Source organism: Equus przewalskii, chromosome 4 (assembly GCF_037783145.1).
Source record: "Equus przewalskii isolate Varuska chromosome 4, EquPr2, whole genome shotgun sequence".
NCBI classification, from domain to species: domain Eukaryota; kingdom Metazoa; phylum Chordata; class Mammalia; order Perissodactyla; family Equidae; genus Equus; species Equus przewalskii.
In genome coordinates this window covers 27,465,481-27,480,379 of record NC_091834.1, presented here as the reverse complement: position 1 = coordinate 27,480,379, position 14,899 = coordinate 27,465,481, and the positions used below count along the sequence as shown (strand labels likewise).

Sequence of the window (14,899 nt, the reverse complement as noted above, 5' to 3'; positions counted from 1 at the left end):
TATGATGGAATAAGCATTGAACATAAAAAGATAAGGCAAAGGATGACCATAAATTTAGACCCATAGAGACTGGACTTCTTTAGTGGGAGAGTCCTTGAAGGTCATCTAATCAGGCTCTTCTTCCTCCAGCCAGAATGTTTTCATAAAAGGGCTTAGAACATTTGCTGTTCAAAAGAGAGCTTTTCTAGGGCAGGCAGATGACAGTGTAATACAATCTTTATTGTTCATTCATACTTACAGTCATGCACCACGTAATGACCTTTTGGTCAACGATGGACCGCATGTAAAAGGATGATCCCATAAGATTTGTACCATATAGCCTAGGTGTGTAGTAGGCTATACCATCGAGGTTTAAATAATTACCCTCTATGCACAAGGACGAAATTGTACAACGATGCATTTCTCAGAATGTATACCCATTGTTAAGTGATGCATGGCTGTATTTTTTTTCTGGCAACTTCCTTAACCGAAGCTTAGGTAAGCCTTAGTTCTGATGCTTACAGAAGCAAAGAGAATTTTGTGTTTATTTGTTTCTTTGAATATTGAAATTTTTATGTTTCTTCGAATAATAGAGATTAATTATTTAAATAATGAAATAGCGTATAATTATGCTTCAAGGGGAAAAAGAACATATCTAGATCTATTGAACACGTTAGTGAAGATCTCTATAGCTGGGAATAAGAAATGTTATTAATCAGCTATAAAAGCAAATATATCTTGCTTAAGAAAATCTAATATATAACTCTTTAGAAGATTATTGAGAAATAGCATAGTTCAATTTAAAACAAGATTTATGTTCAAATTAAAAGTTCCCATAATGCACTGGTTTCTGAACTCTGGGTTTTCAAACCCTGAAGCTTCTAAATAGGTTTTTCGGAGATATTGCTATATTACCACTGACCCGTATGTGTTAAACATTGATTGTGGGCTGAAAAATATGCCATTATATATGACTGTAAGTCTATGTATAGGTATACAGACATATCAATAGTCATATTAATAAGTTTCAAATTTGTGTCTAAGTTTTCTAGTTTCAGAGTGGCATTTTGTTATTATGTACTTCCTCAAATAGTATATTCTACAAGTAAAACTGTCTTCATGTAGAGGACAGAGGTCATAACTATTGAGTCAGGGAACCACTGGTGCATTGAGATTTAATTCAGTTTCCATAGAATTATTTTATCTATGGCTTTGTTTCTAGAATTAAATCTCTTGTGAGAAGCGATTTTTAACTGAGTTATGTTATATAAGTATTTGTTTGAATTCACCCAAAAATTACTTGGAAAACTTTGAAAATGTGTCTTTTGACAGTATTTTAAAGTAATAATCAAGGTTTCAGTCATTAGAAAGAAAGCCTTTTCCAGTTGATAGATTGATCATTTAGTTAATATATGGCCCTGTGCCCTTAATTCAAAGGAACTCAGTTAAAGAAGAGATTTAAGTTGTCAATATTTTTTCCTCACAGGTTTTACTTCATATATGCAAGTGTGAAATAAAAGATACAATGGGTTGTATGGGTTGTATTACTGATTGTACCAGTAATATTGATTAACCACCTAATAATAAAAGAAGTTGAGTGTATTACTCAATAATACTCTGAGCCTGAAAAATCCTAAGTGTATTTAGCCTTGGACCACAATTCAATAGTTTCTTTTTCTAGTTGGTCAAACTCAGTGCATGCTTTAATATGGAATAATTGTATACAGATTCAAAGATGTTGTTTTATTTCACGCACAAGGTAGACCATTTCATATACAGGCAATGTTTTTAGCATTTTAGAAACTTAGATTCTAAGAGGTGAATTTTATAATTTATTTATTTGCAAATTTCTATACATGCTTTGAGTGTATTTTAAACTAAATTAAATTAATTTCTTAATTAATGGGGTGATATTAGTTGTACTGTAAGGATAGTCACGTGAGTTTAATTAAGAAATTTGGCTCAGTAATTTACACATTGTTAATTTTCTCAGACCAATAAAGTTGAGAAAAAATCACACCATTCAATAAGCATTGAGACAACATAGTAACACTTTAAATACAGCATGAAAGATCAGTTTTATACTATATAAGATTCTGTGGTAAGATCTCCTCTTCCTGGAAGAGGAGGAAATGTTTCAAAGAGAAGGTTCTGAAACATGAAGGTGACATTTCTACTGGACCATGAAGAGAAAAATAGAGGTCATTCTAAATAGAGGGAACAGAATGTGCAAAGGTTCATATTGCTGAACAGACATAAAGCAAAGAGGAGGAGAAAGGTTTACTGTAAATGAACTGGAAAGGTAAGTAAGGAACAGGTCAGAGGGGATCGGATTTGCCTAGTTCGAGTTTGGATTTATTTCCCTTGGCTATAGGAAGCCCAGACCAAAGCAACCATCTTTTTAGATTTACACCGTGCACTAGCCCCTGGACTCCCTCCAGTCTTGCCTGCCTTACAGTCAATTCTCTAACTGCACCTAGGGTGATCTAAAATCTACCTCAGATTATGTCACACACCCCATAGTTTAAGCTCTCCAGTAGATTCTCATCAAATTCAGAATATACTAGAAATTTCTTAACAAGGACCCATATGGTCTGGTCTCTGTCTGTCTCACAACCTCATCCATCACACCCCACATTTGCGTCCCCTTCTCGCTTGGCTGCACCTGCTGACCTTGCTGTTCTTGGGATGTGCCCACCTCATCCCCACCCAGGACCCATGCTGAGATCTCTCTCTCCCGAGATCTTTGCCTTGCTCACTCCTGTGTACAGGTTTCTGCTTAAATTTCACTTCCACAGAAGCGGTTCTCCTTACCTCGTTCTCTAAATAATTCTGTCTCTCACCATGAGTCCTCATCCCTGCACCCTCTAAATCTGTATATATTACTTATGAACATATTATATATTTATATATATATATATATATATATGTATCAAATGTCATCTTTCTTCTCCAGTAGAACATAACCTCGACAGGAGCAGGAGTTTTGCTTCATTTTCTGCTGTAGTCCCATGTCTAGAACAGCGCCTGGCACAAAGTAGGCCCTTAATATTTATTTAGCAAATGTATTAAGGGGAGGAGTATAAGCATAGAAGCAATGGGATAAAGCATCTAATAAAAGACTCTGCGTACCTTTTCATTGCCATGATTCTAGACCTGTTCCTAGCAAGTCCTGTTGATACTCTAAACTGATATCTCCTTTGCTTAAAGTGTCAATTCCGCTTTCTTTATTTTTGTATAGACATCTGAAACACTGAACACAAGTTGAATGATATTTAGCTGTTAGACTGTCCAGCCAGCTTATAGATGAAGAACAAAGCCCCGAGTAGGCTGGTGACTTTATCACGGTTCCTTAATAAACTGATAGCCTGGCCAGAATTAGAATGTTAGCCTCTGTACTGTACAGTTTTTATACTTTATTAGTCTCTTCTGGGACATATTGAACATTCTCTGGTTTTTCTTAATAATTCAGTACCTTTCTTGGTGTCTTTTTATCTTGTCATTCCGGCTGCTTACTCTAAAATTCCAGTTTAAATCCCTCTCAGATAGGTTTGTTCATTTTTTAATTTATTCTTGCCTGCATTCACTCATTATCTCATTCATTCATTCATTGCTCTTTTCCAGACACTGTGGTAAAATCTAAAGGTACAGGATGAAGCAGAGAGGCAGAGTTCACTCTTGACCTCCTACCGCTGAGCTCCTTTTGTTCTTCTTGGCCACATGTTATGTTAGTTTCTTAGGGCTCTCATAATGAAGTACCATGAACCAGGTGGCTTAAACAACAGAAATTTATTGTCACAATTCTAGAGGCTAAAAGTTCAAAATTAAGGTGTCAATAGGGTTAGTATCTTCTGAGGGCTCTTCAAGCCTCTCTCCTAGCTTGTGCTCACCTCCGGTATTCTTTGGCTTGTAAATGGTGGTCTCCTTGCATCTCTTCACATTGTCTTCCCTCTCTATGTGTCAGTCTCTGTGTCCAAATTTCTCCTTTATAAGGACACCAGTTGTATTGATTAGGTCTCATACTAATGACCTTCTTTTAACCTTATTACCTCTGTAAAGACCCTATGTCTAAATAGTTTCACATTCTTAGATGCTAGAGATTAGGACTACAATATATCTTTTTTTTGAGGGGGTGGAGAGGCAGTTCAACCCATAACACCTATGAAAGCAGTTTATTGCACTTTTTGTTTGTTCACAGGCAAATGTGAACTATTTTTTGGTTTGTTTATTTATGGTCCTCTTTCCATACACATTTTTTCCCATGGTAAATATCTCATAAGCTTTTTGGAGAGCTTTAATAATTAAAAACTTCTTTTTTTCCCTGCTCCCCGGGAAAATTCCCAAGAGATAACAATTAAAACAAAGTCAAAATTTATTCCGTCCCATGGGGTTAAGCTTGCTACTTAGATGTGACTTCATAATAATGTATTTTCATCATGATTTAGAAAAAGCACACGAAGAAATATGGAAGCTGGATAGTTAAAAATGGGTGTAAAATGGTCAAATATCTATCTGTAATGATTGAATGAAGAAACAGCTATAATCTTCCCATCACTAAGTCTGGCAATTGTGGATATCGGGTAATGTTGATTCTCTTTTCTCAGGTTGATGTTTGGCAATCTCTGTATTTCCTCAGCAGAAATTTGCCAGCCATGATTAAAGAGCTTTACTTTTTGGGTTGGTAGAAATAATTTTCAATCTCCTATTAACTGTGGGCCTTTCTTATTCTGTGGAGTATATAATGCTGCCTCTCTAGAAATTTCAGATTCCTGTTCTCCATAACCATTTAAAATGTACTGCTTTGGCCTTTTTTGACTGACCAATTGAAAGCCACCCACCTTTCTTACATGCTATCCTTATGCCCTTCTTGATTTTTCTCTATGTCACATATCATCATCAAAAATCCTATATCTGTTCCTTTGTAATTTTATTTATCGTCTTCCTCACCAGAATTTATGGGTGAGAATTTTTATTACATTCATTGCTTTATCCCCAATGCCCAGAAAGATGCCTGATTCGTAGTGGGTTCTCTGTAACAGTAAGTTAATTTGACAAATTAGTGAGTGAATAGACCTCTTTATCCATCAAACTGCTCTCATTTTGGGGGGATTCACCAATTTCTCACTTCCACCTAAAACAAAAAATAAAAATAAAGCAAATACGCAAAATCTTATTCATGCTCCCCCTACACTTTTTGTGTAGTTCAGTGTTACAATTTCTCCTTCTGCTTTTGTCCTCTGTGTTTTTCTTCCATTTGCTGAATGGATGACACCACACTTTCTCTGATTTATTTCAATTGGGTATTTTTGTGGATCGATATCTAGCATCGCATCTACAAAATTTTCATAAACCAGAGCACCCAAATGTGGTCCTCATGCCCTTTCTCTTCCTTCTACACAAAGAGACTGATTTACATCATTACCCCAGGTGATCAATAACTTCAGGAAGGAAGGTTAGTGTGGCACATTCCCTGCAAAATCAGGGGAGAAAGTGACATTATCCATTGGGAGAAATAGCAGTGCAAATTCAAAGAATTCGTTTGGAGCTGGAAGGGATCTAATTCATTCCAAGATTTCTCTAACTTAAAAATAACATTTTTAAATAATTTTTCTATCAAAAAAGACATATACTTCAGAACTTAGGGCCTGTTTTGTCAATATTGCTACACAGCACTTTTTGCACTAAAATAAGCTACATTTAAAATGTTGTCACCTCTGTATGACCTTAAAAATACATAGGTTGTTAAGTGTTAAAGCTGTTTCATCCTACCCTTAGACTTACTGAACAATTTTAGAGCTTTTTTTTAGTAATAGGCAAACTCCTTATTAAAATCTTTTTATTTTAGAATTTAAACCAGGATCCTCTTGCAAACCAGATGGTATTCATGAGCTGATTTTTACAAGAATATGTTTTGCTTCACTGATTGCTGTTTTGATAGCTATTTTTAAGATTTTTGGAACCCATTAATGTCTATTTGTGAGAGTAATCTTTATAACCTAAATTGAGAAATTTTATTTCTGTCAATTTTATTTCTGTTAGAATATACAGATTTAAGAAATAATGACTGTGATGCCCAAGTATGACTTGAAGAATAATAATTATTAGGAGTTGTTTTATTTTCATTACTCTCTGTGAAAGGCAGCATAAGAAATCAGTCTATTAAAATTGACTCTGATGAAATAACCTGTTTTATAATAGTGGTATTCATGTATGTCACAAGAGATTATTTATATATTAAATTCAATTCTCTTGTGAAAAATAGAAGCCTCATTCTTGCTGTAGCTCTTACTTTCTTCATATCTTACTAATATATGTTTCTCATGATATTTCTTCTTTATAACTAAAATCTTGCACATTAAAATGCAACTCTTTTAGGGCTAGCCTCGGTGGCCTAGTGGTTAAGTTCAGCATGCTCTGCTTCCGTGGCTTGGGTTTCGTTCCCAGCACAGACCTACACCACTTGTCTGTCAGTGACCATTTGCTGTGGCAGTGGCCCACATACAAAAAAGAAGAAGATTAGCAATAGATGTTAACTCAGGGCGAATCTTTCTCAGCAATAAGAGGAAGATTGGCAACAGATGTTAGCTCAGAGTGAATCTTCCTCAGCAAAAAAATAAATAAAATAAAATGCAACTGTTTTAAAATGGAAACAGGAAATACTACATTAAAGTGTTTTCAGTAGAATAATGACATGGTAATTATTAGGATATAATAAAAATCAAAACAAATGTATACATATATACAAATGTCAATGAGTGAAAACCAGAAAGTTTTTAAGTTGATCTCATCAATTTAGTGTTCAGTAGTTATCACTGCTATTTCATTATAATCAATATCTAAGGATTAACTTCAAAACAAAGCTTTTCAGACTGAAAAGGAAAAGTCAGATCATTTCTGTTATCCTTCCAAGACATCTACATTTCAAAATATGCAAATAAGCATAATTATAAGAAGCAGATTTATGTTCCTAATATTCAGTGCAGGACCTCTGATGAAAATGTAACACTAAATATTTGGACATGCCCGTTTAACACAGGAGCGTTATGAATTAATAGAGCATTGATTATTACTGACACAGTTATAAAAACTTAGAGCATTATTTAGCATGCATTAGCTCCTTAAGTATTTTATCATAGGATTAGTTTCTTAACAATTCACTATAGTTTCTATTTTGAACAGTTGTGCTGTTTGTAACTGACTCTACAATAAATCTACATATATATTCTCCCAAATGCATCCCCTCCCAACACACAGGCACTTTTGTGTATTTATTTATATTTCTAAAAATTAGTAATTATTTAGGATTCTCTAATCTGCATTAGCTATTTCTGAAAAAAAAATTAGCACACAACTAAAATGATTATAATATAAAGATTTGGAAAAGTTGGAGGTATACTTTGAGACATAAAGTATATAGTAGCATCACAGTGTATTCAGATAGTGGCTTCATATTTTCTTATTGTTATATTCAGCATCAAAATATGCTTTTTAATAGGCATATATGCATATACCTACATACAATATACATGTATATTATACTTAATACCTTTATAGCCTCATAAACTAATAAAATATTTTCATATGAAATTGCTTGGTTGAGATCCAAACCACGTATTTTCTGTAGGCTTGGTGTTTATTTTATTCCATATTCCAAAGATGAGGAACCTGAAGTCCAGGTTAATAGGTTCTTTGCACCTCCATACACTGCCAACATTAATTCCATTTGCATCAAATGAGGCCCTATTAAAGAAAACAGCATTTTCTTTTTGGTGCTCCTCTGTATCTTGAATTATGTGTGGAGTTTGAATTAGGAGAGTGCTAGAAACAAGTGTGGTGAGGTAAACTGAATCTTAAATGAACTGGCTAAATAAACCGAGGTAGTTTAGCTGGAAGCTATAAACCACAAAGAAAATTTTTATCTATTTTCTTTTAACCTCAAGGACAAGTTGAGAGGGATTCAAATTAAAGCAGTTGAAAAAATTAACCTTAACCGTTGAAAACAATACAGCAGTCCCCCACTTACCCACGGTTTCACTTTCTGCAGTTTCAGTTACCCATTGTCAACCGTGCTCCAAAAGTATGAAGTGGAAAATTCTGGAAATAAGCAATTCATGTTTTATTTTATTATTTTTTATTGAAATATAGTTCACATATATTATGGTTAGTTTCAGGTGTACAACATAGTAATTCAACATTTATATACTTTATGAAATAATTACCACAATGTCTAGTAACCCTCTGTCACCATACAAAGTTATTACAATATTATTGACTGTATTCTCTGTGTTGTGCATTACATCCCTGTGACTTATTTATTTTGTAGCTGGAAGTTCGTACCTCCTAATCTTACCCTTCACCTATTTCGTCCAACCCTCCATCCTTCTCCCTCTGGCAACCACCAGTTTGTTTTCTGAATCTATAAGTCTGTTTCTCTTTTGTCTTTTTTGTTCGTTTTGTGTTTTAGATTCCATATATAAGTGAAATCATATGACATTTGTCCTTCTCTGTCTTATTTCACTTAGCATAATACCCTCTAGGTCTACCCATGTTGTTGCAAAGGGCAGGATTTCATTCTTTTTTTATGACTGAGTAATATTCCAGTGTGTGTTTGTGTGTGTGTGTGTGTGTACACACACACAATATGTTCTTCATCCATAGGTTGCTTCCATATCTTGGCTATTGTAAATATTGCTTCAATGAACATAGGAGTCCATATTCTTTGCACCTCCATACCCAGCTACTTTTTGAATTACTGTCTTTGTTTTCTTTGGGTAAATACCCGGAGGTGGAATTGCTGGATCAAATGGTAGTTCTATTTTTAAATTTTTGAGGAGCCTCCATACTGTTTTCCATAGTTGCTGCACCAATTTACATTCCCACCAACAGTGCACCACAGTTCCCTTTTCTCCACATGCTCACTAATACTTAGTATTTGTTGTCTTTTTGATGACAGTCATTCTGACAGGTATGAGACATTATCTTGTTGTGATTTTGATTTGCCTTCCCTGATGATTAGTGATGTAGAGCATCTTTTCATCTGTCTGTTGACTTCTGTAAGTCTTCTTTGGAAAAATATCTATTCTGGTCCTCTGCCCCTTTTTTAATCCGTTGTTTTTTTGATACTGAGTTGTATGAATTCTTTATATAGTTTGGATATTAAGGCTTATCAGATATATCATTGGAAAATATCTTCTCTCATTCAGTAGGTTGCCTTTTGTTGATGATTTTCTTCTCTCTACCAAAGCTTTTGGTTTGATGTAAATTGTGGGCTGTTGGTGTAACATGATAAAATCTTGTTCCCTCCTGCTCCATCCCACCTGAGACACTATATCATTCACTTCACTTTGTCTTCTCACGTAGGCACTGTATCATCTCCCATATCTGAGAAGAAAAGAAGAGTGATTTCAGTAGGGTAAGGTATTTTGAGAGAGAGAGAAAGACCACATTCACATAATTTTTATTACAGTATATTGTTATAATTGTTCTATTTTATTATTAGTTATTGTTGTTAATCTCTTACTGTGCCTAATTATAAATTAAACTTTATCATAGATATTTATGTATAGGAAAAAACATAGTATATATAGGGTTTGGTACTATCCAAGGTTTCAGGCACCCACTGGGAGTCTTGGAACATATCTCCCATGGATAAAGGGGGACTCTTGTATAAGAAATTATTAAGATAGATTATAGAACTGCCAAATCAGTATTTTTTTGATTGAAAAAAATTTTATGACGTGGCAAATAAAAGCTTAGCTTTGGGGGCCGGCCCCGTGGTGCAGCGGTTAAGTTCGCACGTTCCACTTCAGTGGCCCGGGGTTCGCCGGTTTGGATCCCGGGTGCAGATCTGTGCACCACTTGTCAAGCCATGCTGTGGCAGGCATCCACATATAAAAAGTGGGTGAAGATGGGCACAGACGTTAGCTCAGGGCCAGTCTTCCTCAGCAAAACGAGGGGGATTGGCAGCAGATTTTAACTCAGGGCTAATCTTCCTCAAAAAAAAAAGCTTAGTTTTGTGAAGACCAATAAATAACCCTTTTGAGGGAATAAAAATTCAGTAAAAATAGAAGATTTGAAGCTAAAAGTGGTTACACTTGTCCCTCCCTCTTCTTCTTCCTCCTCAAGTGAATGATTAAATATGTCTGAAAATGAAATAAATATGAAAAAATATATACAAAAATTGAACTTTCTGATAAACCATTTTAACTACATGAATGGATTACTCTTAATAGGTTAAATTTTAATTTCTGATCTATTAGGCAGTATATTTTAGCATGACAGGGACAAGGCAAGTTTCCATTGTTTTTTCTGACAACACTCAGCCCTAATCATAGAGCTCGGTCTCCAGACATACAGGCTACTTGTATGGCTTAGTCATTTACTTCTTTGAACGTCAAGATGAAATCACTGCTTAAAGTACTAATTAATGATAATTGTAGAGACCTTTATAATACTTTGTAAGTCTCAAGATCACAACATTAATTTTCCTTTTGACATGAATAAATGTAAATGAATTTCTTCAGTGTGTCATAGGTATTAAAATGATAGCAATGTTTCTAACAAAACAATAACGTGTTATATTTAGAAAAAGCTTCTTTGCTGGTGGGTTCAACCAGTTCTTTCCTTTATGGCAGGAGCTGATGCCCATAAATGCTCACTCAAATGCACAACAATCAATAGGCTCAGGTTTCATTAATTCTGCATTGGGAAAATCATCTAATCACCCATCCAAGTATACCTCTGTTCTCATGTAATTGGATGTGTAGAATTGAGAATTGAAAAGAAAAGTTAACCTCTTAAAATGATGTTTACTAAAAATATTGTAATATTTATATTAGCCCATGAGCTTTATCTTCCAGAAGACTGAATAAAATACTTCTTGCTTAATTTAATTGCCATCCTTTATCCATTGTTAATAGTGTTGTCTTCTAAAAGAACCAAATGGTTGAGCAGTTTATATGGAATAGGGCCATGGTCACGTACTTTCCAAGGAAATTTTCTTATTTATTTAGTTGGGGGGAACTATTTCCATGTTTTGGGTTTATGAAGAAGAAATATTTCATTCACTGCAAACATATGTAGATAAAAGCAATTCTGAACTGTTTTAATGTCATTTTCCAAGGTTGTGTTCTAGGCCAGGGGATAATAAATCAATGAGAGAGAAACAAAAACAGAGATTACTGTGATCTTGTGGTTAGACATTTCAAGAGTCTGAATATAAAATACCCTTATTATCTCATGATAATTTAGTAAAGACTTTATGCCACTATTAAAATGGCCATTATATTTCCCCTGGCTTTTGGTAGGTAGTTATTGAATCATTCTTTAAATTGCTAATGATCTGATACTCTAGAAAATACACCATATAGTAATCAATCATAATTCTAATACTCCATGTGAAGAAATGTAGCACAATTAGAGATCTACTTTTTACAGCATTTGAAATAAAGTTAGTCCTGTTCTGCTGAGCGATTACCAATGAGCAAGTACTTTATAGAAGCATTGAAATCACTACAATCTCTCTTGATGGATCAATAGTTTGTTCTCAAAATGAAAGGATTCACAGGCAGGCAGTACTACAATGTTCAGCATACTGGAATATAAAGAAATGACTGCTGAAAAGAAAAAGGAGAGGATATATTTTACTTTTTTGATTTACATTTATGTTTTAGGATAAGTTTTCATGTTAATTCTTGGAAATTGTTCTTAACTTTATTATTCTACTTCAGATTGCCTGAATAAATCATTTAACACATTTTCTGATAGAAGAATGTAGTCATTATCTCATGGTAGCATATTAGAACTATAAATGATTTTTTGCCCTTGAAGAAGGAAGCAGCGTTAGATAGTGGTTCACAGCATTCAGTAGCCTAGTCCAGCAGCACCATGTAAAGGTTATATGAGAAAACAGGAAGTGTCTGTGTTTATCTTCCAGGATTCTGATCTGTTATTTTAATTCTGATGCTATCATGTTTTCATAGCCTTTAGGTTATGGCAATGCTTTTAAATTACTTCTTTGTTTCTCTTTCTGCGAACTGGTCATCAAACCTTCTTTCTGCCTAGTTATCAGCATATAGCAAAACATGTTTTTCTGCCTCAATAAATTTTTGAAGTTCTAACTACAAAACAAATGATTTTAAACTTAGTAATAATAACGATATTGGGAAATTAAAAGGAAGAGAAAAAGTAGGTCATCAGTAGTTTTAAGCATTTTCTTTTCTCCTAGAGAAATAATCAAGAAGACGTCATGTTGAATGAAGGAACAAACTAGTTCCTTCATAGTAGTTAAGAAAAATATCTGTATTCTTAGATAGCAATGTTTCTTTTTAATGAAAATGTAAAATTTATAACTATAATGTGCCTCACTTCTGAGCCCATTATCATTAGCCTCACTTTAATTTTTATACTCTTGTAGTTAGTGGATGTTTCACTTTACAAGACCGAAGTATCAAAATGTCTTACTTCTTTAATCCTTTAAAGCAAGTTAATCATTTATATTTTGCTCACTGGTTGTTTAGTCATGGTCTAAGCCTCCATAGACCTTTGAAGAGAACAGTTCTCCTGTTTATATGCCAAGCTTGGCAAACAGTGCCATATCTGATTTCCAAGGCCATGACTCTTAAAAGTCCTATCATTGGCATTGCCATCAAACTAGACTTAATTATGTATGTACAGGAGTAGGGGTTGACTTTCCCTGGGATCTGTAAGTCAAACATTCCCTTAGCAAAGCTCTCAGATTTTGGATCTGACATGGAGTTACCTTCATGTGGTTAAGAAAGGAGAACATCTCTCATTATTCCAGTCTCTTATAGCAAGAAGAATAAAATATAGTTGAGTTTTTCAGTGAATTATCTGGCCACACAATGATATATCTTTCAGTGTGTATAATACTGTATTAGCAAAACGCAAAAGTAATGTTTGAATGGCGTTGGTTAATTGCACATAATTGAGTCTGTTCATCCCCAAATAATAGTGTGGCTGGTGGCTAAATTTGTAAAAATTATGAACAGAAAAAACTATAGATTTTTATTCACATTTCCCCTAGTATTGAGCATTTCAAATTAGACAAAGTTTCCCAAAGCATATCAAAGCATAATTACTCATATGAGAAGTATTTTCGCTGTATGGTATTTTAGCTAACTCTATCCAAAACCTTTTGAGTAGTTCAGGGAGTTGATAACATTTAGAAAGGTGAGGATTTTGATTTGCTACTATAGAAATAATAATGCAGACTTGTAAAAAAAAATTATGACTGGTAAAGTTTATTATAAAGTGAGGCATAGAGTTTTTTTACAAATGCAAAAAATTGTAGTTTAGATTTTAATAAACCACCACCATGAAATGTGACATTAAAACGTAATTTTAATGAAAACATAAACATTTCAGAAGTAAAAATGTTTAAAAATGTAAATAGGCTTTGTTCATGTCTCAGAATTTGGGGAATAATGACGCATTTTTAAGGACTACTTGTTAAAATTGAGATGAAATTCACATAACATACAACTAACCATTTAAAAGTGAACAATTTAGTGGTGTTCTGCATCCACAATATTGTGCAACTACCACCTCTGTCTAGTTCCAAAACATTTTCATCACACCAAACTAAAATACCATACCTATTCAGCAGTTATTCTCCATTTCTTTCTTCCCTTAGCCTCTGGCAACCACCAGTCGCTTTTCTGTCTGTATGGTTTTACCTATTTTGTATATGACCTATAAATGGAATTATACAGTATGTGACCTTTCGTGTCTGGCTTCTTTCACTTCAAATAATGTTTTCTAGGTTTATCTTCTTTGTAATATGTATCAGTACTTTATTCCTCTATATGTCAGAATTCTATTGGATTATGTATGCCACAATTTGTTTGTCCATTCATCTATTCATGAACATTTGGGTTGTTTCCACATTTTGGCTATTGAAAACAGTGTTCCAATGACCATTAATGCACAAGTGTTTGTCTGAGTACCTGTTTTCCATTCTTTTGGGTATATACCTAGGAGTAGAATTTCTGGGTCATATGACAATTCCATATTTAACTTTGTAAGGAACTGTCAAACTCTTTTTCCACAGCAGCTGAACCATTTTACATTCCCACCACCATGTACGAAGGTTCCAGTTTCTCCATATGCTTCTCGATACTTGTTATTTTCCATTCATTATTATTATCATCATTATAGCCATCCTAGGGGATATGAATTAGTATCTTCATGTGATTTTAATGTGCATTTCCCTAATGACTAACGATATTGAGCATCTTTTCTTGTGCCTCTTGGCCATTTGTATTTCTTTTTTGAAGAAATGAGTATTTAAGTTCTTTTGCTCAGTTTTTAATAGGGCTGTTTTCCTTTTTGTTGTTGAGTTGTAAGAGTTCTTCCTATATTCGGGATACTGGAGTATTATCAGATATATGGTTTGCAAGTATTTTCTACCATTATATTGGTATCTCTTCATTTTCTTAGTGATGGCCTTTGATCCACAAAAGTTGAATTGTTAATGAAGTTTAATTTATCTATTTTTTCTTTCATTCTTCATACTTTTGGTGTCCTATCTAACAATCCATTACGAAATCCAAGTTTATGAAGATGTTTCACTATGTTTTCTTCTAAGAGTTTTATGGTTTTAGCACTTTTTTTAGGTAGTTGATCCATTTTGAGTTAATTTTTGTATAGCTTGTGAGATAGGTGTTCATTCTTTTGCATATGGATATGCAGCATCATTTATTGAAGAGAGTATTCATTCCCTCTTGAATGGTCTTGGTATCCTTGTCAAAAATTAATTAGCCATAAATGTAAGGGTTTATTCTTGCAGTCTCAATCCTGCTCTATTGATCCATGTCTGTCTTTATGCCAGTAGCACACTGTTTTGATTAATGTAGCTTTGAAGTTGTTGTGAAATAGGGAAGTGTGGGTCCTCCAACTT

General features: G+C 34.1%; 1 protein-coding gene across 14 annotated transcripts in view; it reads left to right on the top strand.

Annotated features, from left to right (window-relative positions):
- Positions 1 to 14,899, top strand: part of PCLO (piccolo presynaptic cytomatrix protein) — a 386,610-nt gene that overhangs the window by 188,791 nt on the left and 182,920 nt on the right. The gene's annotated exons all lie outside the window — the stretch shown is intronic.